Raw genomic sequence first — 23,397 nt, 5'->3', positions numbered from 1 at the left:
AGTCTCTGGCGAGTCGACTCGTTTTTATTGGAGTTGACTCGAGATCCTGATGAGTCAGCTCGTTTGCAGATGAGCCGACTCAGTTGTGCAGGTCGAGACTTACAAGTTTCTATTCGTTACAGGCGAGTCCACTCGGTCTCAAAGACGAGTCGACTCACTGTGGCGAGTCAACTCGAATTCCAAGACAAATCGATTCGATTTTTCAGACAGCAAAATTGTATGAGATACAATACAAATTGGTTTAGACTAAAAATTATTTTGACATCTAAACTAAACCCATATTCATAATGCACTTAATTAAGAATTAAGAATTAAAATTAAAAGATCTAAAATTATGAATTTAAGATCTAAATTTCAATGCATAAAACATGGACTTTGGGTATGAGTTGAACAAATTAGGTCTAGTGACTTGACTACAATTAAAATCATTAATTAGATCAGATTAGAATCTATTCCGATTTTGAGCAGTTGATCGAACCTAATCAAAAGTTGGTTGGGATTAGGTCAAACGAGCTCAAAATTGAGTTTAGTTGTAGTTGGTCAAATTGATTCACATATGATGTGAATAGATTAAATCAAGACCGAATTTGGCTCAGTGGTCCGAGCTCAAGTAACTAGACTGACCTATTCGATTCTAACTGGCCAATTTAGAGCATGCTTACCTGGCCATTTCGATGGTATCTAAGGCAAGCATTGATATATCCTCCCATCGATATCATTTACCTGACCAATTTGGTCGATTATGAATTGAATAAGATTACTTGGTCATTCATGTTCACCGATGCCGACTAGGTTAGTCAAACATGAGATTGTGCTAACCGAACTTAGTCAATCAGATATCAGATGTACTGGCTTAGAAGAGACCTAAACCTAAATCTTTTCATTAAATATTGTCTAGCGATCTTCTACCGTTGTAGAGATGCGAGTGCTTTTTTTGGCATTGATCGTTCTCGACTGGTCACTGTGGTTCGGTTGCATCGGGAAAGCACAACCACTCTATTGACAGTAGATGCCCCGGGGTAAAGATGGGGTTGGGCCCAAAACTGTTAGGTGAGAGATCCAATGACGGCTTTACGCTCGCTAGTGAACGACGGATCGGGCTTAACTAAGAAATATGGTCAATAACTGTTAGGTGAACCCACATAACTTAGAGACCAAGTCGCTACAATATGCTTAAAAAAATATCTGGACAAAGAGTTGTCCACGCATTGGTGTACGTGTTACCAATAACTGTTAGGTGAGGTGCATGACATCGATGAGACTGCAGCACCCACTAGAAGCCCAATTGTCGCATTAGGATTTTCGTTTCTCTACTTAGGGAGTGTGGGATTTGTGAAAATAGTAGAAGCCCTTTGTTTGTTTTAAAGTTCCTAGAACAAACACTTACAAATACAAACATCTAATTAGAATCTTTACTCTTTGCGATTTATAGTATAAGCTTCCAACCCTCCAACTCGAATCCTAGATATCAACCGCTTGATCGAAACTAATTACATATCCTGGCTCAGAAACCTAAAAATCGTTCTTAGTTTTTGGCAATTAAGCCATGTTCACGACCAGATTATCTCTATGTCATCAGCTTGTCCAATCCATAGTCAACGAGCTATTCTTGACAAAATGACTGGACAATGACAATAAGGTTACGTGCTATAAATTGGAATCCATACTTAATGAACTCCAACGTGTACATAAGGAGATGTAGACTGCCAATAACATGCTGATTCATCTGCAACAATTGTGAGGTGATCAGAGTCGCATAGTACATGAGATGCACAATGGACAATTTGTCCATGATCATTGTTTGACAATGATCAAGGATATTGAGAAGCTCGACATGACCATGCACAAGGGATTGCTAGTATATTTGATCCTGCAATCCTTTCCTAATTCATATGGGTATTTTATGAAACTATCATATGAATAATCATTATAGCACCTTATCTGAATTGATCAATATATTGATAACTAAGGAGCCTTGAAAAGTTCAGAGGTACATACCTGGAGAGCCTAAAGAAACATGAACACGCTTTTGGAAGACATGTCAAAAATTGCTCAAAACTTATCTTACGGTTTTTTCTTCTTTCAGTTGAGTATTAGACTCTAGAGCTTGTTTATACACTTCAGTATAGGGTCTAAGGGAAGATAGAGGGCTAAGAGAAGATGAAGTAATCCTTCAAGTCGGCAATGAGGCAAGAGTGCAGTGTGGTCGTGGGCACTTAACCTCTGCGACTACCATTTGATTTAGTTCTCTATCATTTGTATGGTGATGCATATGTGAACTTATTTGAACAAACAGTGAATGTCATTAGGTCTGAGAGATCCAGAAATCAAATAAACCTGAAGTATATATATATATGTGGTACTTTAGGCTGGTCATACAGGAGAAGAAATGATTTACCGACTGGAGAAACATGAGCATTTAGGCTCACTGACTGTTAAGTCATATCTAGTCAATGAATCATCTCTTTGAAGATAAATAGCCCAATTGTACTTCGTGGAATAAGAGGATAGAACCGTTGAGATACTTACCCTGATATACATTTGATGTGTGTGGCCCATTTGATAAGCCAGACAAGGGAGGTTATCTCTACTTCATTACCTTTACCCATGATCAGTCATAGTATGAAAATGTGTATAAGATACAAATCTGAAGCCTTTGAAAGGTTCAAAAAATTCAGATGTGAAGTAGAGAAGTAAACCGAAAAAACTTAAAGGTACTTTGATCAGATCGAGGAGGCAATACCAAAGTTAGAAATTTCTCGATTATCTCATCATAATGGCATATTTTCATAGTGAGACCCCTCCTAGTATATCTCAGCTCAACGAGGTATTTAAAAAGGAAGAAAATGGGACTGTATGAAATATAGTCCAATCCATAATGAACTTCACTGATTTAACCTTTGTTTCTTTAGGGACAAGCTTTAATTCTAAAATTTAATTAGGTTCCCTCTAAATCTGTTCCTACCACACCATATGAGATATGACATGGTGGACAAATTAGAGGCATTAGTCTATAGAACTCATTATCGTGGCATATTCTAAAGAGTTTGGGATACTACTTTTTCCTCCAAATGGATCACAATATGATTGTGAGGTATCATGCTGTCTTCATAGAAAAATTTATCCAGGATAGAGATAGTGGGATGATAAGTTCGAAGAGAGAGTCTCTGAAAAGCAACGAATCATAGGACCTGTACAATCTATTTATAATGAGCCATACATGTAGTACCCCCTCCACCTCGAAGATCTAATAAGATCTTCCATCCTTCTAAAAGATACTTCGTATTCTTACAGAGGATCCAGAGAAAGTGTTTCTCATGGGAGATAGAGATCATAAAGATGATCCCAAAATCTATAACGAGACGATGTTGGACATCGATCCCGAGAAATGGATGTGTAGATAGTCTTCCTAAATAGATATCTTGAAAAGATATCTATATGGAGTGGCTTATGAATTTCACTTCCAGTGATGGAGATCACAATGCAAAGGTCCATACTTGGATTTAAACAATCATCTCGAAGTTGGAATAATCGTTTCAATGATATGATCAAATTGTTTAATTTTATCAAAAACGAGAAGAAATCATGTGTTTACATCAAGATCAGTGGGAGGGTCCCATGCTAACATCGATTAAAATGGGGTTGCATATAAAATTTTCTCATTAAAGACCTAACGCAAGCGTCCTGTATTCTGAGAATAAAGATATATAGAGATAGATCTAAAAGGATATTTGGGTTTTCACAAAAAGATACATAGAAGAAGTGCTGAAAGGGTTCAGCATAGAACTTCCAAGAGGGATCCGTTATCCTCTTGAGCATAGGTGTATGCCATGCTATGTACTCGACTTGATATATCTCTTGCTGTGAGAGTCACGAACAAATATCAGTCAAACCCAGACTGGGAGCATTAAATTACTGTGAAAACATCTCTAAGTACTCGAGAAGCACTAAGGGTTTATTTCTGATCTTTGGAGAAGGATCAGAGCTGAGAGTGGAAGGATACACTGATGCTGATGATAGAATATCTACATCAGAGTGTGTTCTTGAGCAATGTTGGTTCGATATATTGGAAGGGTTCCAAGCAATCGATCAACGGAAGCTGAGTATACTATAGATGTGAGGATACATTCTTGTTTTTATGTTAGTTGTAGAACTGCATGTCATGCCATCAGATGCCATGATACTGTATTGTAAAGACAACAGCCCATAGCCCTAGCTGAAGAGCCTAGATCTCACCAGAAGTCCAAATACATAGAGTAGCGGTATACGTAATTACCTCGAGTAGAAATACATATAGATGCAGAGAGTAGACTCCACATAGGATGTGGTAGGCCTAAGTCACTTAGCCAACTAAAGACCGAAGCCTGTCTTGATTCGAAGGGACTTAGGTATACAGCAGATTGACTTTAGTGCAAATGAAAGATTGTTACATGTATATCCTAGAAGTCAATCTTGGCTGACGCATATCATTATTCTAAAACATGTTTTATACTTGTCGGACAGTTCTTATTATCCATCATGTTGTATGTGTTCATGATTTGACCTAAAAATTAACAAAGATGATTTTGTATATTCTCAAGATATTTAAAATTTGAGATATACATCATTAGTGGTTAATTTCTAAATACTTCCGATCGGAAGATCATCACGGAGGACAGTGATCAATCCAGTTAAATCGGTGCACGGATCACCTCCCTTCTGGACACATGAGTTTCAAGTCTGCAGTGTGGAGACATTGGGATGAATGCAGGTGGTTGTTAGAGAACAACTTGCACTGAACGTGACCAACACGAAAAACCACTTAGATGTCTACTCACTCGTCAGTGATTTTCTTGATACTGCAGTGGTGTGTATGGTCCTTTGACCTGCGATGTCTTGGCTATTCGTAGCGAGGCTACCGTAGTTTGACTGCACATTCACTTGGTCCCTAGCCATTCAGATCCTTACTATGTATGTTGGCTATAGTGAGTTCAAATTCGCTGTTGGAGTAGGATGCATGATAAACATTTAATTTAAGTCATTTAAAGTAGAAAATCATATTTAATTTATTTTATTTACTAAGAATTTGATGCTTCTTTTTATGTTTTACAGAAAAAATGATCGCCGATACAAAGAGTCCGATTCATAGATCAAAAAGACTCAAGTTTGAAGAAAATTGGACTTAAAATAAAATTAAAATAAAAGAAGGATGCATACGGTATTATAGAAAATGAAGATATTATGTAAGGAATCCAAAAGGATATAGACGTCATTATGAAGAAACAAAAGTTTCTTTTTGGAAAAAAAAAAAGCAATGTTCACGCGACAGTGTTCACGCAGGCGCGCGTGGGCGCGCGTGTGCGCGCGTGGGCGCGAGCGCGAACGCAGGGCGGACGCGGCGTGGGCGCGAGCACGGGCACAGGCGCAGCATCGCGAGCGAGCGTGCGCAGACGCGCGGGTGCGGGCGCGCAAGTGCGGGCGCGCGACAGGCGGGTTCGCGGGGAGTTTTTGCTGGCGGACGAACAGATGCTTATTAAAGGAAAAAAATTAATATTTAGAAATACTTTGAGAGGAAAGATTTGTATTTTTTTTATGTATTTGTGATCTTTCCATCTCATCCATCCATCTTTTAGTCTTTAGCATTTTTTTAGTCCCACATCGAAAAATCATGTAAAACTCCTCCCTCCTAACACCTATAAAAAGGCTTTTGTACTCCCATTGGAGGGGGAGCCCAGAAATTCTTCTAGAGCCTTGCATAGAGGAATAGAAAGGGACTACTTCATGAGCACGCAGGGCGGACGCGACGTGGGCGCGAGCACGGGCACAGGTGCAGCATCGCGAGCGAGCGTGCGCAGACGCGCGGGTGCGGGCGCGCAGGTGCGGGCGCGCGGCAGGCGGGTTCGCGGGGAGTTTTTGCTGGCGGACGAACAGATGCTTATTAAAGGAAAAAAATTAATATTTAGAAATACTTTGAGAGGAAAGATTTGTATTTTTTTATGTATTTGTGATCTTTCCATCTCATCCATCCATCTTTTAGTCTTTAGCATTTTTTAGTCCCACATCGAAAAATCATGTAAAACTCCTCCCTCCTAACACCTATAAAAAGGCTTTTGTACTCCCATTGGAGGGGGAGCCCAGAAATTCTTCTAGAGCCTTGCATAGAGGAATAGAAAAGGACTACTTCATGAGCAGCTAGACTAGCAGTCTCGGGAGTGGAGAAAAAATTTTGTAACGACACAGAGATGGTTCATTGTTCTAAACTTTCTTGTATTTCTTTATATGCAATAAAGATTATGCTTTTTATTTAAATCGTCATGAGTTCTTTATTTGCTCTCCTTCATATGCTTTTATTTATGCTTTCTTGTTAGATTAATATTAGGAACAACTTTTACTTTCCGGAGACGCGCCGTGATCTACGGATACGAGACGTGCCGAGGAAAGAAAAGTTGTTTACCTAGTACTTTCCGAAGACGCACCGTGATCTATGGGTACGGAGCGTGCCGAGTTAAGACAGGTATTTTTTCTAAGATTAATCACATCTATTTAATTAAAAAAAAAAATACAACTCTACTAGTGCAAAATTAATTCAAAACTCCCGAGCTCTTTATTTTCTAATTACATCAATTTTAAGATAATTTATTTTCTAAATCAAAAATAACGCTTCTTTCTTTTGCAATCTCAACTTAGCCCAAGATCCTTAAGGATACGATCTCGACTCATCCTACCTACGTAGTGAGTAGAGTTATTTTTGGTGCTATCAACGACTACGCACCAAATTTTGGCGCCGTTGCCGGGGACCTTGGCACGGTTGAAATAAAAAAAAAAAGTCACTGACATTTCATAACACTTAACTAAAATAGCGTAACCTTAAATATAAAAATTTTTAACTTGATTGGACACCTTGTTTCTTTGCATCTCATCTCCATAATTAACTTTTAGGGCGCAACCCATTAACTAAGATAAGGTGGGGATTTGATCACCCTTCTTTGGCCCACAAATCACTACCTTGCATTTGCATAACCTAGACCTTAATCTAAAATTAATTAGACATTGACCCCTAAGGATTTCGAGCTCAATAGGATAAGAAAGCTCTAGAGTTGAACCGAGTGCGGATTGGTTAATTGCTCGGTGTCTAAGGCAAGTGGTTAAAGAAAGTGATTTTCAATTGGTTCCGTTGACTGATCTGGCCAACTCAGTTGGTGTCTAAGCAAAGCAACGAGCAGGGAACCTCCCACATCTTACGCTTACCTGGCCGAGTCAGTTAGTCAATCTTGAGCTTGGAGTGCTCAAAGGCGGTCTTGGAAGTTAGGAACTGTCTAGATCTAAATTAACCTAAGGACAGAGAGTCTATGATTGTTTAAGTTGATTGCAATTAACATCTAAACATTAACTAATTTCTTCCTTTTCATAGATTTAAGATTCTTAGGTTCTTCTCTTTAGATTTTCTTCATTCTTTTCTCACTTTATTATAAAAATATATATATTATAAAAACTAAAATTTTCTGTGTTTGCTCTAAAGTATAATTGTAAGGTGTATGCTTGGCCGTAGATCGTTACGACCAGAAATCCAACCTTTTGATCCAGAAATAGAAATAACCTTTAGAGCCAACAGACGTAAAAATATGGACCGAAATCAGAAGAATGATCCACCCAAGCAATTGAAGGAGTACTTTACTCCTTCCACATATACCTACTCTCCTTGTATTCAAGTGCCCCCTGTGGAGGCCACTCAATATGAAATTAAGTCCAGTATAATCCAAATATTATCTTCATTTTATGGACTTAATAATGAGGATCCTTATAAACATCTTGAAGAATTTCTTGAGATATGCTCAACTGTCAAAATTCACAACTTCTCCGATGATGCTCTTAGGTTAAAATTATTCCATTTCTCACTTAAAGACAAAGCCAAATACTGACTACATACTTTGGATTCCATGACTATATCAACCTGGGACCAGCTGCAAGGAGAGTTTCTCAAGAAATATTTTTCCATAGGAAAAACTAATCAAATAAGGAAAGCCATAACTAGTTTTTCCCAATTAGATGGAGAAATGTTTCATGAAACATGGGAGAGATTAAAGGACCTTATTAGAAAATATCCCCACCATGATGTACCCAAGTGGCAGTTAATCCAATGTTTTTATGATGGGCTATCTGAAAGACATCGACAAATGGTTGATGCATCATGCGGTGGGACATTCATGCTGAAAAGTGAGGATAAGGCATGGCAACTGTTTGAAATTTTAAGAGAAAATTTATTACATCATATGTCTGCCTCTATTAGAGATAAACCCATGTTAAACCCAAAGAGAGGTGGAATATATGAAGTAGGAAATGCCATAGATATCCATCATAAGGTAGATGAACGGTCCCAAAAATTAGATCGTCTTCTAAATACTGGACAATCTCCGATTCCACCTAACCCAATCCAAGAAGTTTGTGCATTGTGTGCAAGTCCGAATCATTTTGTTAGTGAATGCCCAGCCGCACCTCAATTTTCTAAGTTTGTGCACGAGCAGGTTCAACAAGCTCAAGTCCAACAAGCTCGCAGACCAGGAAACGATCCATATTCGAACACTTATAACCCCGACTGGAGAAACCATCCAAATTTTTCTTAGAGACCACACCCAGTGGTTGGCCCTACCGCACCTCGACCTCAATATCAGGACCCAACATATAGGCATGGATCATACCATCAATTTCAAAATCTTTCTCAACCGTCTACTACTGGTCACAACTCAGCTTTTGAGGAAAAAGTTCTGAAAGCACTAGAACGATTAGAAGTCAACACTCAGACCCTTAACTCCCACACACAATCCATTGCTAAGCTAGAGACCCAAATAGGTCAACTAGCGACTGCATTCAGTAGGAGGGAAGGAGGAAAATTACCTAGCCAACCCGAGAGCAACCCAAGAGAGCAATATGTGATTGAGAGCTCTAATACCCCAGAAGTTTTTTCTGAACATGCCAAATCAATCATGACTCTGAGAAGTGGGAAGGTCATTAAACACACTAGTAAAATCAATGAGACCGACCCTAAACCTCTAACCGAAGCCAAATCACCTAAGAACAAGGAAGACCTGAAAATAGAGAAGGAACCAACTGCACCGGAATCATCTTATTTGCCTAAAGCCCCATTTCCGGATGCCCTGAAAGCCCCTATTCCTGCAGATAAGAAGGGAGGAAAACTCGATGAGATGTTGGAATTGTTTAAGCAAGTCCAAATTAATCTTCCCCTTTTAGACGCAATCAAACAGGTCCCTGCTTATGCCAAATTTTTGAAGGATTTGTGCATCCAAAAACGTAAATCTAGATCACAAATCCCAAAAAAAGTACGCCTCACTGAACAGGCTAGTTCTGTTTTCCAGCATGCCACTCCTCCAAAGCTTAAGAACCCAGGAGCCCCCATCATTTCCTGTGTTATAAGAGATTATCACATTGAAAAAGCTCTTCTGGATTTAGAGGCAAGTGTGAATCTTTTATCTAGTTCGGTGTATGAACTTTTTGGATTCGGAGAACTGAAACCCACATCAGTCACACTGCAATTAGCCGACAGATCAATTAAGAAACCACGTGGAATGCTTGAGGATGTCTTGGTCAAGGTAGATGAATTTTACTTTCCAATTGATTTTCTGATTCTCGACATGGAACTAAGTGGCAACCCCAGACAAATTTCCATTATCTTAGGACGACCCTTCCTAGCTACGGCAAATGCATGCATTAATTGTAGGACAGGAGTCATGGATGTATCGTTTGGAAATAAGAAACTAAGACTGAATGTGTTTGGTGCTTCCCAAGGTCCATCAATGGATAGTTGCTTCGAAGTAGATACACTAGAAGACATTATAGAAGATGCAACACCCACAATTCTAGCACCAGACCCCTTAGATACTTGTTTGGCTCACTTTGGAGTGTATGACTTTGAGGAATATATGAAAGAAGATAACATCTTGTTGGATACACCACACGATAAAATCACTCCTCCATGGACAATCAAGTATGAGCCATTGCCCACATTAGCCAGTACACCAATAGTCCCATCTTTAGAATCACCACCTACGTTAGAATTGAAACCCCTTCCTGCTACGCTCAAATATGTATTTCTAGGACTCAATGACATCCTCCCGGCAATCATTGCATCAGACTTGACCCCCAATCAGAAAGCACAATTGGTTGGTATTCTGAAGGAACACAAAGAGGCTATCGGTTGGTCCATTGCCGATTTAAAAGGAATTGACCCCTCCATTTGCATGCACCATATTCATTTTGAGGAACATGCCAAACCCCATCGAGATATGCAGAGGAGATTGAACCCAAACATGCGTGAAGTAGTAAAGAAAGAGGTGGTAAAGTGGTTAGATGCTGGAATCATCTACCTCATATCCGATAGTAAATGGGTCAATCCCACTTAAGTAGTACCTAAGAAATCAGGTATTACTGTGGTTGAGAACGAAGAAGGTGAACTGCTTCCCACTCGCATATCATCTGGATGGCGAGTATGCATAGATTATAGAAAACTAAATGCCGTTACTAGGAAGGACCATTTTTCATTGCCCTTCATCGACCAAATTTTAGAACGATTAGCAGGACAAAGTTTCTATTGTTTTCTTGATGGTTATTCAGGGTACAATCAAGTACCTGTATTTCCGGGTGACCAAGAAAAGACTACCTTCACCTGCCCCTATGGCACCTTCGCTTTTCGGCGTATGCCATTCGGGCTCTGCAATGCACCCGCTACATTTCAACGGTGCATACTGGCCATTTTTTCGGATATGGTGGACAAATATTTTGAAATTTTATGGATGATTTTTCTGTGTTTGGAACCACCTTTGAGAATTGTCTCCATAATCTTTCCAAAGTTCTTAAACGGTGTATGGAGACAAATCTTGTCCTAAGTTGGGAAAAGAACCATTTCATGGTGCGGAAAGGAATTGTATTAGGACATATTATTTCTGAAAGAGGGATCGAGGTAGATAAAGCCAAAGTTGAGGTCATTTCAAAACTACCACCCCCTACTTCAGTCCGACAAATACGATCCTTCTTAGGTCATGCCGGATTTTATAGACGCTTCATCAAAGACTTTAGCAAGATTTCAAGACCCTTGTGCAATCTGTTGGCCAAGGATACACCATTTGTCTTTGACGAAGACTGTTTGAAAGCGTTCAACACATTACGAACAGCCCTGACAATAGCACCCATAATAAAACCCCCTGACTGGTCCATTCCATTTGAGATTATGTGTGATGCCTCTGACTTTGCAATAGGTGCCGTCTTAGGCCAAAAAATCAATAAGAAACCACATGTGATCTATTATGCTAGCAAGACTCTTTCCGATGCCCAATTAAACTACACCACAACAGAAAAAAAGCTACTAGCAGTAGTGTTCGCCCTTGAAAAATTTCGCTCATATCTGTTAGGGTCTAAGGTTCTAGTTTACTCTGATCATGCGGCTCTGAAACATCTCTTCTCAAAGAAAGATACTAAACCGCGTTTGATCAGATGGATCCTTCTTTTACAAAAATTTGATCTGAAAATCCGAGATAAGAAGGATTCCGAGAATGTGGTAGCTGATCATATCTCCAGGATTTTAGTTGAACACACAATAGGCATAGATGAGGTCAAAGAGAAATTTTCTGACGAACAACTTTTCACAATCTCCTCTAGCCGTCTTCCATGGTTTGCCCATATTGTCAATTACTTGTCAACAGGACAAGTACCTTCTCACTGGACAAAACAAGAAAAGGATCGATTTTTTTCGCAAATTAAACATTATTTCTGAGAAGAACCTGAACTATTCAAATACTGTCCTGACCAAGTTATTCGCCGTTGTGTCCCCAAGAGTGAATTTCAAAGCATTCTCACTTTTTGCCATTCTTCGGCATGTGGGGGACATTTCAGTGGAAGGAAAACTGCAGCAAAGGTGTTGCAGAGTGGATTTTATTGGCCGACACTATTCAAAGATGCACATGAATTCAGTCGTAATTGCTTGCGATGCCAGCAAACAGAAAATATTTCGAGAAAAGATATGATGCCCCTGTCCCCTATACTTGTAGTAGAAATTTTTGATGTTTGGGGAATTGATTTCATGGGACCCTTTCCCTCCTCATTTGGATTCGAGTATATTTTGGTAGCAGTGGACTACGTATCAAAATGGGTAGAGGCTATGGCAACCCGAACCAATGATCACAAAATCGTGATCAAGTTCATTCAACATAACATCTTTAGTCGATTTGGATGCCCAAGAGCCATAATTAGCGATGGGGGTACACACTTCACAAATAAGCACTTCGACATGCTAATAAAAAAATACGGAATAACTCATAAAGTTGCCACACCTTATCACCCCCAGACAAGTGGCCAAGTTGAGGTCTCCAATAGGGAGATCAAGCATATTCTTGAGAAAACGGTAAGACCCGATAGAAAAGACTGATCAGCACGCTTAAATGATGCATTATGGGCTTACCGTACTGCTTTTAAGACACCCATAGGAATGTCTCCTTATCGACTTGTATTCGAAAAAGCTTGTCATCTGCCAGTGGAATTGGAACATCGTGCATTTTGGGCCATACGACAATTTAACTTTGATATGAAAAATGCAGGTTCTAATAGGAGACTTCAATTAAATGAACTTGAAGAGCTACGCAATGAAGCGTATGAGAGTGCCAGAATTTATAAGGCTCAAACTAAAGCGTACCACGATAAATTCATTGCACGAAAAACATTCGAGCCCTATCAAAAAGTTTGGCTCTTCAATTCTAGGTTGCGTCTGTTTCCTGGAAAACTTCGCTCACGTTGGGACGGACCTTTCATTGTAACTCAGGTATTTCCTCATTGAGCTATAGAACTCAAAAATCCTAAACAGGGGAACACCTTTAAAGTGAATGATCAGCGATTAAAACCTTACATAGATGGAATTAGTGATGGAGAATTAATTGAATCTATTGATTTAGTGGATCCAATACCGCCATAATACTCAATTCAGTCTGGCTGAAGACGTAAAACTTAGCGCTTGTTGGGAGGCAACCCAACGATTTCATATTTTTTTTTACTTTATTGCAGCTACAGGAATTTAGAACAAGAGCCTATTAATCAATGAAGCTATCTTCACCTTCCGAAGCAAAATTATCCCAGGTGCACTCTCTCCTTTTATTTTCTTTGCTTTCCTACTCCATTGGGGACAATGTAGATTAAGTTGGGGGGGGAAGGAAATTAATCAAATCCTCGAGTATGGTCAGAAATAATTAGTTTTGTGTATCCAAATTTTATTTTGATTAAGAGTCAACTAGGCATCCTAAACAATGAATGATTAATGGTCAAGATAATTTTAGAGATACTGAGGAATAAATTATTAAGAAAATCCAATGAATGGCAGGGTTTAGACTAGACCAAATTTTAGGAGTGATTCTACAACCCTCTTCTTACTAATCTCAATAAAGAATCTGCTTCATGAGAGATTGGGTGGAAAGATCGAGGAATGCAAAAATTCTCCTTAAAATTTACTTAAAAAAAAAAAAACAACATTGGTTTCTTACTGAGTAACCGGGCCCTTTCGCCTAAGTAAGCATTGTGGTTCGCGTAAAAAGGTAGGCAATGTTAAAAAAAAAAAAAAAATAGTGGATAATAAGAGGACTAAATTGCAAGAAGATAATAAACCTCTCTCCCATTAAGTTAGAAGATTTAAATAGTAAAGTGGGAAGTTGGTGAAAGAAAAGTTCTTGAAATTTCTTTAGTTAATACTCAGCCACTAATTGAGTCAAATTGATAATCCAATGAAATATCTCTTTAATGGTTTGACCAGATATCATTTACCTTTTGGGATGCCTAACCTAACTTTTGATTCAAGACCGAGTCGGTACACAATTCTGATATATCTATTTTACTCGAGGACGAGCAAAATTCAAGTTGGGGGGTGTGATAAACATTTAATTTAAGTCATTTAAAGTAGAAAATCATATTTAATTTATTTTATTTACTAAGAATTTGATGCTTCTTTTTATGTTTTACAGGAAAGATGATCGCCGATACAAAGAGTCCGATTCATAGATCAAAAAGACTCAAGTTTGAAGAAAATTAGACTTAAAATAAAATTAAAATAAAAGAAGGATGCATATGGTATTATAGAAAATGAAGATATTATGCGAGGAATCCAAAAGGATATAGACGTCATTATGAAGAAACAAAAGTTTCTTTTTGGAATAAAAAAAACAATGTTCACGCGACAGTGTTCACGCAGGCGCGCGTGGGTGCGCGCGTGCGCGCGTGGGCACGAGCGCGGACTCGGGGCGGACACGGCGTGGGCGCGAGCGCGGGCACAGGCGCGGCATCGCGAGCGGGCGTGCGCAGACGCGCGAGTGCGGGCGCGCAGGTGCGGGCGTGCGGCAGGCGGGTTCGCGGGGAGTTTTTGCTGGCGGACGAACAGATGCTTATTAAAGGAAAAAAATTAATATTTAGAAATACTTTGAGAGGAAAGATTTGTATTTTCTTTATATATTTGTGATCTTTCCATCTCATCCATCCATCTTTTAGTCTTTAGCATTTTTTTAGTCCCACATCGAAAAATCATGTAAAACTCCTCCCTCCTAACACCTATAAAAAGACTTTTGTACTCCCATTGAAGGGGAAGCCCAGAAATTCTTCTAGAGCCTTGCATAGAGAAATAGAAAGGGACTACTTCATGAGCAGCTAGGCTAGCAGTCTCGGAAGTGGAGAAGAAATTTTGTAACGACACAGAGATGGTTCATTGTTCTAAACTTTCTTGTATTTCTTTATATGCAATAAAGATTATGCTTTTTATTTAAATCGTCATGAGTTCTTTATTTGCTCTCCTTCATATGCTTTTATTTATGCTTTCTTGTTAGATTAATATTAGGAACAACTTTTACTTTCCGGAGATGCACCGTGATCTACGGATACGGGGCGTGCCGAGGAAAGAAGAGTTTACCTAGTACTTTCCGGAGACGCGCCGTGATCTACGGGTACAGAGCGTGTCGAGGAAAGACAGGTATTTTTCCTAAGATTAATCACATCTATTTAATTAAAAAAAAATACAACTCTACTAGTGCAAAATTAATTCAAAACTCCCAAGCTCTTTATTTTATAATTACATCAATTTTAAGATAATTTATTTTCTAAATCAAAAACAACGCTTCTTTCTTTTGCAATCTCAACTTAGCCCAAGGTCCTTGAGGATACGATCTCGACTCATCCTACCTACGTAGTGAGTAGAGTTATTTTTGATGCTATCAACGACTATGCATCAAATTTTTTTTTCTTTTAATTAAATAGATGCGATTAATCTTAGGAAAAATACCTATCTTTCCTCGGCACGCCCCGTACCCGTAGATCACGGCGCGTCTCCGGAAAGTATGCACCTAAATAGAATCTATCGACCATGATAGAAAAGTAATAGTCCTATGCGATTCGCAAGACTGAGTTCATAAAGTCTCTGACCTGAGCAAGTGTGAATATTGGAAAAGAGTTTCCATGAGATTCATAAATGAACTCGAATCGAGCCAATCTGACATATGACTAACGATGGAATTTGACAAGTTCTCCATGACCTCCGTCTAGTCGGGACTCACGATAAAAGGACTGAATCATGCAATAACTGCACCTAGAAATTCATATTTTCTATTCTGTTAGATTGCCAATACATGCTGCTAGACGTCACTGATGGATTGTGAGAACTCACTAAGATTATTTTCGGATCAACGATCTTTGTTGAGTTGAGTTGGAATTATTCCAGTCCATCGAAAGAAGTTTCGATGATACTGTGATGGAGATCACGATATATCTCACTACCAGACAGAATAGAATCTGAGGGATCATACACAAAAGAAGCTTGACTCGATCAACGACTTGAATTCTATTCGAATTATCAATTGGATTGATGGTTTGAATTAAGAAACTGTTAATTTATAAGTGTTACAGATTTAGTAACTGCTAATTATTAGCAAAGGGACTTAATTACAAGTGTTGCAATTTAATTGGATCTGATTAAATTATGAATCAAGTCCTTATTAATTTAAATTAGATTTAATTTAAATGGGCTAGATTTAATTTAAGGCTAATTGGGTTTAATTATCCAAATTGGACTTGAATTGCAATCCTGATTGGATCAGAGTTGACAGTCTTTTCAAATTGGATTCAAATTGGACTCGAATTGGATTCGATCTGAACCGAAATAGGATCCAATTAATGTTGACTACCTAAGCCCACTTTCACTGAGCTTCTCTCTCTTGATCTCACGCAAGAAAGGAGGGGCGCATGAAGACGTGCGCTCCTTTGCTCCCTACGTGCGTGAAAGAAAGGGGCGCCAACTAGTGGCACCCCACCCATCTGAGATTCTCTCTCTTCAATATTTGTTTTCTATTTGAATTTGATTCAAATTAGAAAATCTTATCAGGTTATTGCGTTAGAAACAGATTTTTGTGCAACAAAAATCAGAATTAAAGTGGGGGCATGCGGTATGAAATCATGAGATGGTTTTTTCCTTGCCGCCACTTATTCTCGTCGCCCCAAATGCCTTTCTTAGATAAGTTTCCTTTTTAAATATGATTTGAATGGATTCTTATCCGATGGGGCGTGAGGGATTATTTTGTGCAACAAAAAATATGAAAGAAAAAAGGAAGCGTGCCCTACTTCTTCCGTGTGATAACTTCCCTACCGTAAGTCCATCTTCACGCCTCCTTCCCTTTCTCACATCCAACACTCCACTTGATCTTAGATCTGATCTGAGATCTAAAGAGAGAATTGAGAGAGAAGAGAAGAAGAAAGATTCTTTTTCATCTTTTTGGTGGTCTTGATTAGATCTCGTCAGATCATTACGAAGGGTTCATTCTGCAGCCCTGTTCTTCGAGATCTACAAGAAGAATTCTAGATCCAAGCCAAAGAACTAAGCCTGCAAGAAAGCTAACACTCTGGAAACTTTGGAGTTCTGATCGGGATCATCTCCGTGTGGATACCAATAAAGACCGGGCGTTTACGCGGCTCAGATACGAACCCTGGACATCCGCAGCATCCGAAGCAATCAGGTATGGAGATCGGATCTCCTGTTTACATTTTTTCTTTTCTATTTCAAATTTCAGATTCATGGTGATGTATTCGTACAAAGATCCTAAGTGTGGTTTTCAGATGTGATCCAGTACGTTTTAAATTAAAAATATTTTAATTTAATTTTATTTCCACTACATATAAATCTGTTATGTTTAAAAAATTTTAAAACCACACGTACGAAACCACCACACATGCTAACACTAACATGATCCAACAAAATCATTGAAGGCAGCAAAATTTGATGCCTCAAAAACCCTCCCCCTTATGATAAGGGTTCCTTCTTCAAGAAGAGAGAACACCCAGCAAAATCATCTCTCATCCATCTCTTCTAAGCATTTTATCACATAGAAGAGGAGCATTTTCAATTTCTGGTCAAGATTATTAACTTTTAAGAAATTTCCCCTCCGACAAGGATATGAATATTTAAACCTATGTAGCTAAATACCATAAAGATCTTCATGCTTCGAAAAAATAAAAAACACAGTGGGACCTCCAAAATGAACTTTTCGGTTCGAGAATAGTTTGTGAAGAATGAAACTGATCATTTTACAGTCAAGAATATAGTAAAACCCAATATAGTCAACTTAATGCCAAGGAGTAATCAGAGGAAAGATGACCTCCAAAAAACCAAAAGCAACAAAAGAAAAGAATGCCAAAAATAGTCAATCTCAAAGTTGCAGCAAAGAATGACAAAATTAAGGCCATTAATCAGCACCCAACATGGTCACCAAGTAACTCTATCCACAATCTAACTCTGAACTTTCTACAAGCATTATTTCCTGATAAAACATATCACCAAATGGAAAAGTAGATAAGATCCTACTTCCCATTCTTTGTCAATAGTAATTCCGTTCTAATCAAAATAGTGCACTTACAGATGTTGAATAGGCCACTATGTCTCACTTAAGTTTCGAAAATTGTTCTGGAAACTAGTATGCGACATTATAACCTTCCTCGTATAGCATACACATGTAGTCCAAGTTTGACCCACTTCGATAATTATAACATGCCATTATATGCCTAACGATCACAAGCAAGAAAAATAGACTGTTCAAAATACCAAAAGTTCCCAAATCACACACTAAAGAAGTGGAATAACATCAATTTTTATTTTACTGAAAAAAGGAAATTATTCTCTAATGTCCAACAACTTCACTGAATTCATGATAGGCAGGCCCAAAAAGTCATGAGGTGGAGACAGTTCTAGGTTGTAACTACAATTTCACTGCAGGCAGGGAAGCCATGCCATTTTCTACCATGCAATCCTATATGTCTTAGACCAAAAGCTAGAATCAGAAATTGTAACAAAAGAATGACATAACGAAGAATGACACAAGAAATTATTTCCAAAATCTAGCAATACTTCATCTTCCAATCTTATAACTAATATCATATATAAGGTCCCTAGATTGATAAATACCCTTCCACATGCATTAGGAACTTGCTGCTGTACCTCCAATGAGTGACCATGTTAAAGCCCTTATAAATTTCGATTCAAGGTTTCAATTGCCATCCCATGCCAATTCCTGATAGATAGCATGCACCATGCAGAGCCAATACTGGCACCCAGGATGAGCCAATAGAACACTTTTTAATTATTTATTAATTTTATAAGTAAAAAGCATACTCAGCCAGTCAGCCTAGGTTAGAATTTTCACTTCAATATGGCATAACAGATGCCAGTTGGCAAGAAACACATCGTTTTAATTATATATTAAATTTGTAAGTAAAAGGCATATAGAACCTAGTTCAACATTTTCATTTCAACATGGTATAACACATGCCAGCCTGGCAAAGAACACATAATGGCAGCTAATGGATGGCATGTTCATTGGCACTAAAGCTTAAAATATTGTTTCTATTTGTAGTAATTTTCCTTTCATCAAGTCGCCAAATAATCGATATGTATCAAAAGCTAATGTACAGCTCCTATAACATTAAGCAATCCATCTCACAGGCTTTTCTTGATGTACAAGGTGGCATCAAAAGCATACCTAACCTAATAGATAATAATGGAAAGACACTGAAGGATGGGAAAGCAAGATTTGTAAAGACACCCCATAGATAATAATTTGCAAATGTCATGTGAACAATATCCTATGATAAAACCCATTTAAAACAAGCAATTGACTTAATTTCAAGCCTAATGACATGCAAAAGGTTACCGTCAATCCTTTTAATTTAATTTGGCAAATCCAACTTCCTTATCAAGGTAATAAATCCCCATGAATTTAATGCAACAACCTTTCTCTTATGTCAAGACTCTTAAAACAATGGAAAATGTTACATGTTGACATTACACGTAAGGATCTTCCTCAAGATCACAAATCAAGAATATTACCACATTTTTAATGAAAAGAGATGGACTAAACATTACTTGTGAGAGAAAAAAGATTTATTTCCACTAGCAAAATGTAGAAGGATTTTTCATATGTAGACATTAAAGAAGATCAAGAAAAGAAACAAATCTATAACGGCAATCCTTCCCCCTTTTTTTCATGCAAAACAAGTACCATGCCACTACAATCCCCTCTCAGTATAGAGCACTCCTGCACCAAACACTATCTTTGAAGCAATAACTAAAAAACAAGATAGGCAACTTCAGATTGCAAAAAACCAACATTGCGTAACTTTTCAAAAAGACAATCATTATGAGAAATTTGTGATAGTTCTAATAGGTAGATAATTCACCCTCCCTATCTAAAACATCTAAATCTAATTACCTCTCTTCATGTGCCCACCTCCCCTTTGTATTTAGTTACCAACCCACCATGAACATTTTACTAGTAATGTCAGGTTCATCACCTAAGGTTCATTGATCAATTGACCCATTTCTCTTTTAAACTCAATGTTTGCTTACAACATGGTGCCCACCATGACTGTCAACTCCACTAGCTTTCAATATGAATGTTCTCTATGTTTTATCAACTCTGTTAATAACACTCAAAAAGAAAAAATGCCAACATCCAACCAGAGTTTTTCATCTAGGACTGATAACCAAATCATGCTTTCTCACTCCCCAAATTCTCAATGAGAGGCTGAGATATCTTTTATAAGTCATCTGCATACTTCATCCTAGATGATATGTTTCTTACTTGTCGAAAAACAACTAGGGCAATTTGATTGCGGAAAGTTGCACTTTAGAATGGGAATAGAATGAGTGACTCCCATTCCAGCCGTTTGGTTTGGAGGGGAGGGATGGCGGGGTTCCCATTCCTATTCCGATTCCGAGGAGAATAGGAATGTCCCAATCCCCCAAAATCCAATTCTTACTGTCCTCTAGTATTCAAATTCTATTCCAATTCTGATCACGATTCAAATGCATCGGGTGATATGGCCATTCTAATTCCCATTCCAAGCCATTCTGATTCCGATTCCGATCATGAACCAAACGCAGCCCTAGCTCATTCATACACATGTATGGTTGTCCAAGCAATACGTAAAAGCACTATTACCCATCCATAACACCCTAAAAGAATCCCTATACAACCTACGAATCACCAAAGTAGCATCAGTTTGGTCAATCACCAACATATTTATGCCTGAAACTCCTCTAGTGATTTATGAAGCAAGGTCATTGCATAAAAATTATTGGTTTAGTCCAAAATAAAAGTGAAAAACAAACAAAGGCCCTCAAGATGTGAATGTGACGTTAACCCAGTTAAAATCAGGATGTTCATCTTAGGTCCCTTTTCAGGTCACAACAAATTTTCAGGACAATAGGGAACTGGCCTACAGGCAAAACATACTCGTATGAGTCAAAACCTATATTCCACTACTCATGTCGAACAAAAAGCTCATCACTTAAACACTAGATATTAGGGTTTTGACCATAAGATCATGAGATACAATCGGTTATAACCCAACAGAAGTTAGAACAATTACCCATTTGGGTTTGCATGAAAATTCCCTTTTCATCAGAACACCTAGTGAAGGCACTAGAAGTTAAAGATTACTAATTTACTCTTGAGACACATTTCCTCTCGGAGGATTCTGTGGCATAAAAATCATGCAGCAACAGCAAAAATATACCATTCGTGAGAACAGTAGTAACTAAAAAAAAAAAAAAAGCAGCCAACATACACTGCCTGTAAACCAGACCCCACCTAGAAACAGACAAATAATGAGACCAAAAACAGAAACGCAAAATGAAATGCCTTTCTAACTCGGAGACAAAAAGCCAGAAAGACGTTGTCATCATACCCTCAAATGTTCATCATAAAGCTCTTCAAGAAACCCATACCAATGAGTTACTTCTCCATAAGGGCATCGAGATTCGATCCATACCCCAAAAAAAAACTTCGATATCGCGTCCAGGATCCCTAGATAAGGCTACAAATATCCACCCCCACTCTTCTTGAAAACATTGACCGAATAGAAGAAAAGGCCCCTTTTCACTTTCTTCTTCTCCCAATCATAACAAACGCTAAAGTACCTTGCTTCTAAAGCAAAAAAAACAAAATTTTAAGAATTCCAGATGACTAGTCCTAATCTACAACAAGAAACGGCTAGAAAACCCTGAGAAAGCATTCATACCGATCCACCTGCACAAGGAATTAGGGAAGAAAAAGAAGAACTGATGCAATCCAAGGCTTCCGCCGTTCCAGAGCGCTTTCTCTAAAGGCTTCTACGATCCGATCTACGACTACGAGCGTTCGTCTCCAAGAATCTCTTCGGGGCAAGACGAGAAGACGGGACAGGGTTCCCGTCTGTTCCTCGCTCGTTCTCCCGCTTCAGAGGAGAGAGAAGGGACGAAGGCGACGACGGGACGAGGCCATCCAAGACGCCCTTTTCGCTGAGCTCCGCCGTAGCCTGGGTTTAATGCCCAACGTCCGATAAAATCTGGGTTTTTTTGGAGAGAGCCGGTTCAAGATGGCCGGGTCAACCATACCAAACAAACCCGGTCCAAGAGGGGGAAGAGAGCGCGGGTCATAACAATTGCCGTCTATACAATTCACTAGCATCATTACTTGGTTGTCTAGGGATTTTATTTATACCAATGCAACAATGTGGGGACCAACAACTGTGGTTGTTATATGCTAGTACTTACTATGGATGTTGATGCAATATGCAAAGAACATGCGAACTCTGCGTGACCATAAATATTTATTGATTCATTGTTCATGTATGATAATGACATTTCATGTATAACTAATGTATCTCCATCATTATACATGCACTTCATCTAAGTATGAACATTTAATGTGTATCATTTTCTTGAATTTTATTTAGGATGCTACCCTTGTGTCCCTTGTAATGAGATATGTTAGGTACTTATTTAGCTGATTATCACATTTATGCATGGATCCTTGTTTGATAAATAGTTACCATCCTTGACAAATTATGTTGTTAGTTTGTTTATTCATAAAGTTAATCTGATGCAATATGAAAAGTGGATTTTATTTTGAAAAAAGTATTTTTTGTCATCATGTTCACATAAATCTTTTTTTTTAATTGGCTTTACTTCGAAACTTCAAAGCCTAATGGGTGGTTTATTTCTCATCCAAAAAATAAAAAAATAAAAAATGATAAATGCAGTTCGTTTAAGATGGGTGTGGGTTTGGTTTTTAGTCTGGTGAGCCAGACTCGGGAAGAAATTTGAGCTTGTGCTTTAGATGGGTCAAGCTCAAGTTTGCATCATTCCGACTCGAGTCAGTTATTTAAATTAATATATATGATATCTCTTAAATATTCTTAGGGATGCATTCCTTTGAGGGTAAAAAAATTTATCTAGGAATTTGTATTTTTCTAGTAAGTATTTTTCAGACAACATTTAGACAAAAAACTAATTTATCCCTCTTATTTTATGAATTGAAAAATAGCTTAGGAATATATTATCAATATTCTTTTGCATTACTAGTTTTCTAGATAAGTTGCTAAAATCTATCTATATTTTTTATAATATCTTTTATTATATAAATATTATTATATATATTAGTATAGTATAATATATTATATTATAATATATTTTATTTTATATATAATATTATATAATATATATTTATAAATATAGTTAATATATATTATATATAATATTAAATTATATTATAATAATATATTATGTTAATATTATATTATAATAATAAAATAATATTTTATACTCTAATATTATATTATTATAATATTATACTATATTAAAATAATAAAATATTATTATCTAATAATAATATTATATTATATATAAGATAGTATTATATATTATTATATTATCATTATAAGGTTAGAGATATATTAGGAATAAAATAAAAAAAATATATTTTTTCAGTTGATGAAAAAATGACCGATCCATCCCTAGATAATAGATTGTTGAAAATTGTGTCTCAAAGTCAATCATCAATCTATTGATGGTTGAGCTCATAT

At 37.7% G+C, this 23,397-nt stretch overlaps 1 protein-coding gene and 1 non-coding gene across 5 annotated transcripts in view; both read right to left on the bottom strand.

Annotated features, from left to right (window-relative positions):
• The window catches only part of LOC105052397 (uncharacterized), a 50,019-nt gene extending 28,161 nt beyond the window's left edge, over positions 1 to 21,858 (bottom strand). For 2 of the 4 annotated variants that reach the window (XM_073244263.1, XM_073244265.1), the window contains exon 1: positions 21,574 to 21,858. The gene's annotated coding sequence lies outside the window, so the exon portion shown is untranslated. Of the gene's footprint in view, positions 1 to 21,240; positions 21,480 to 21,573 lie in introns of all 4 variants that reach the window. The other 2 variants (XM_073244264.1, XM_010933193.4) reach the window with 2 other exon arrangements.
• LOC140852319 (small nucleolar RNA R71) lies at positions 7,990 to 8,095 on the bottom strand. The gene has a single exon (XR_012135221.1). It is a non-coding gene; the product is annotated as a small nucleolar RNA R71 (small nucleolar RNA).
• Positions 21,859 to 23,397: the final 1,539 nt, after the last annotated feature.

The sequence above is a fragment of the Elaeis guineensis genome, chromosome 10 (assembly GCF_000442705.2).
Source record: "Elaeis guineensis isolate ETL-2024a chromosome 10, EG11, whole genome shotgun sequence".
Classification (NCBI taxonomy): domain Eukaryota; kingdom Viridiplantae; phylum Streptophyta; class Magnoliopsida; order Arecales; family Arecaceae; genus Elaeis; species Elaeis guineensis.
The sequence above is the reverse complement of the archived record's forward strand: the minus strand, read 5'-3'. Positions and strand labels throughout refer to the sequence as shown.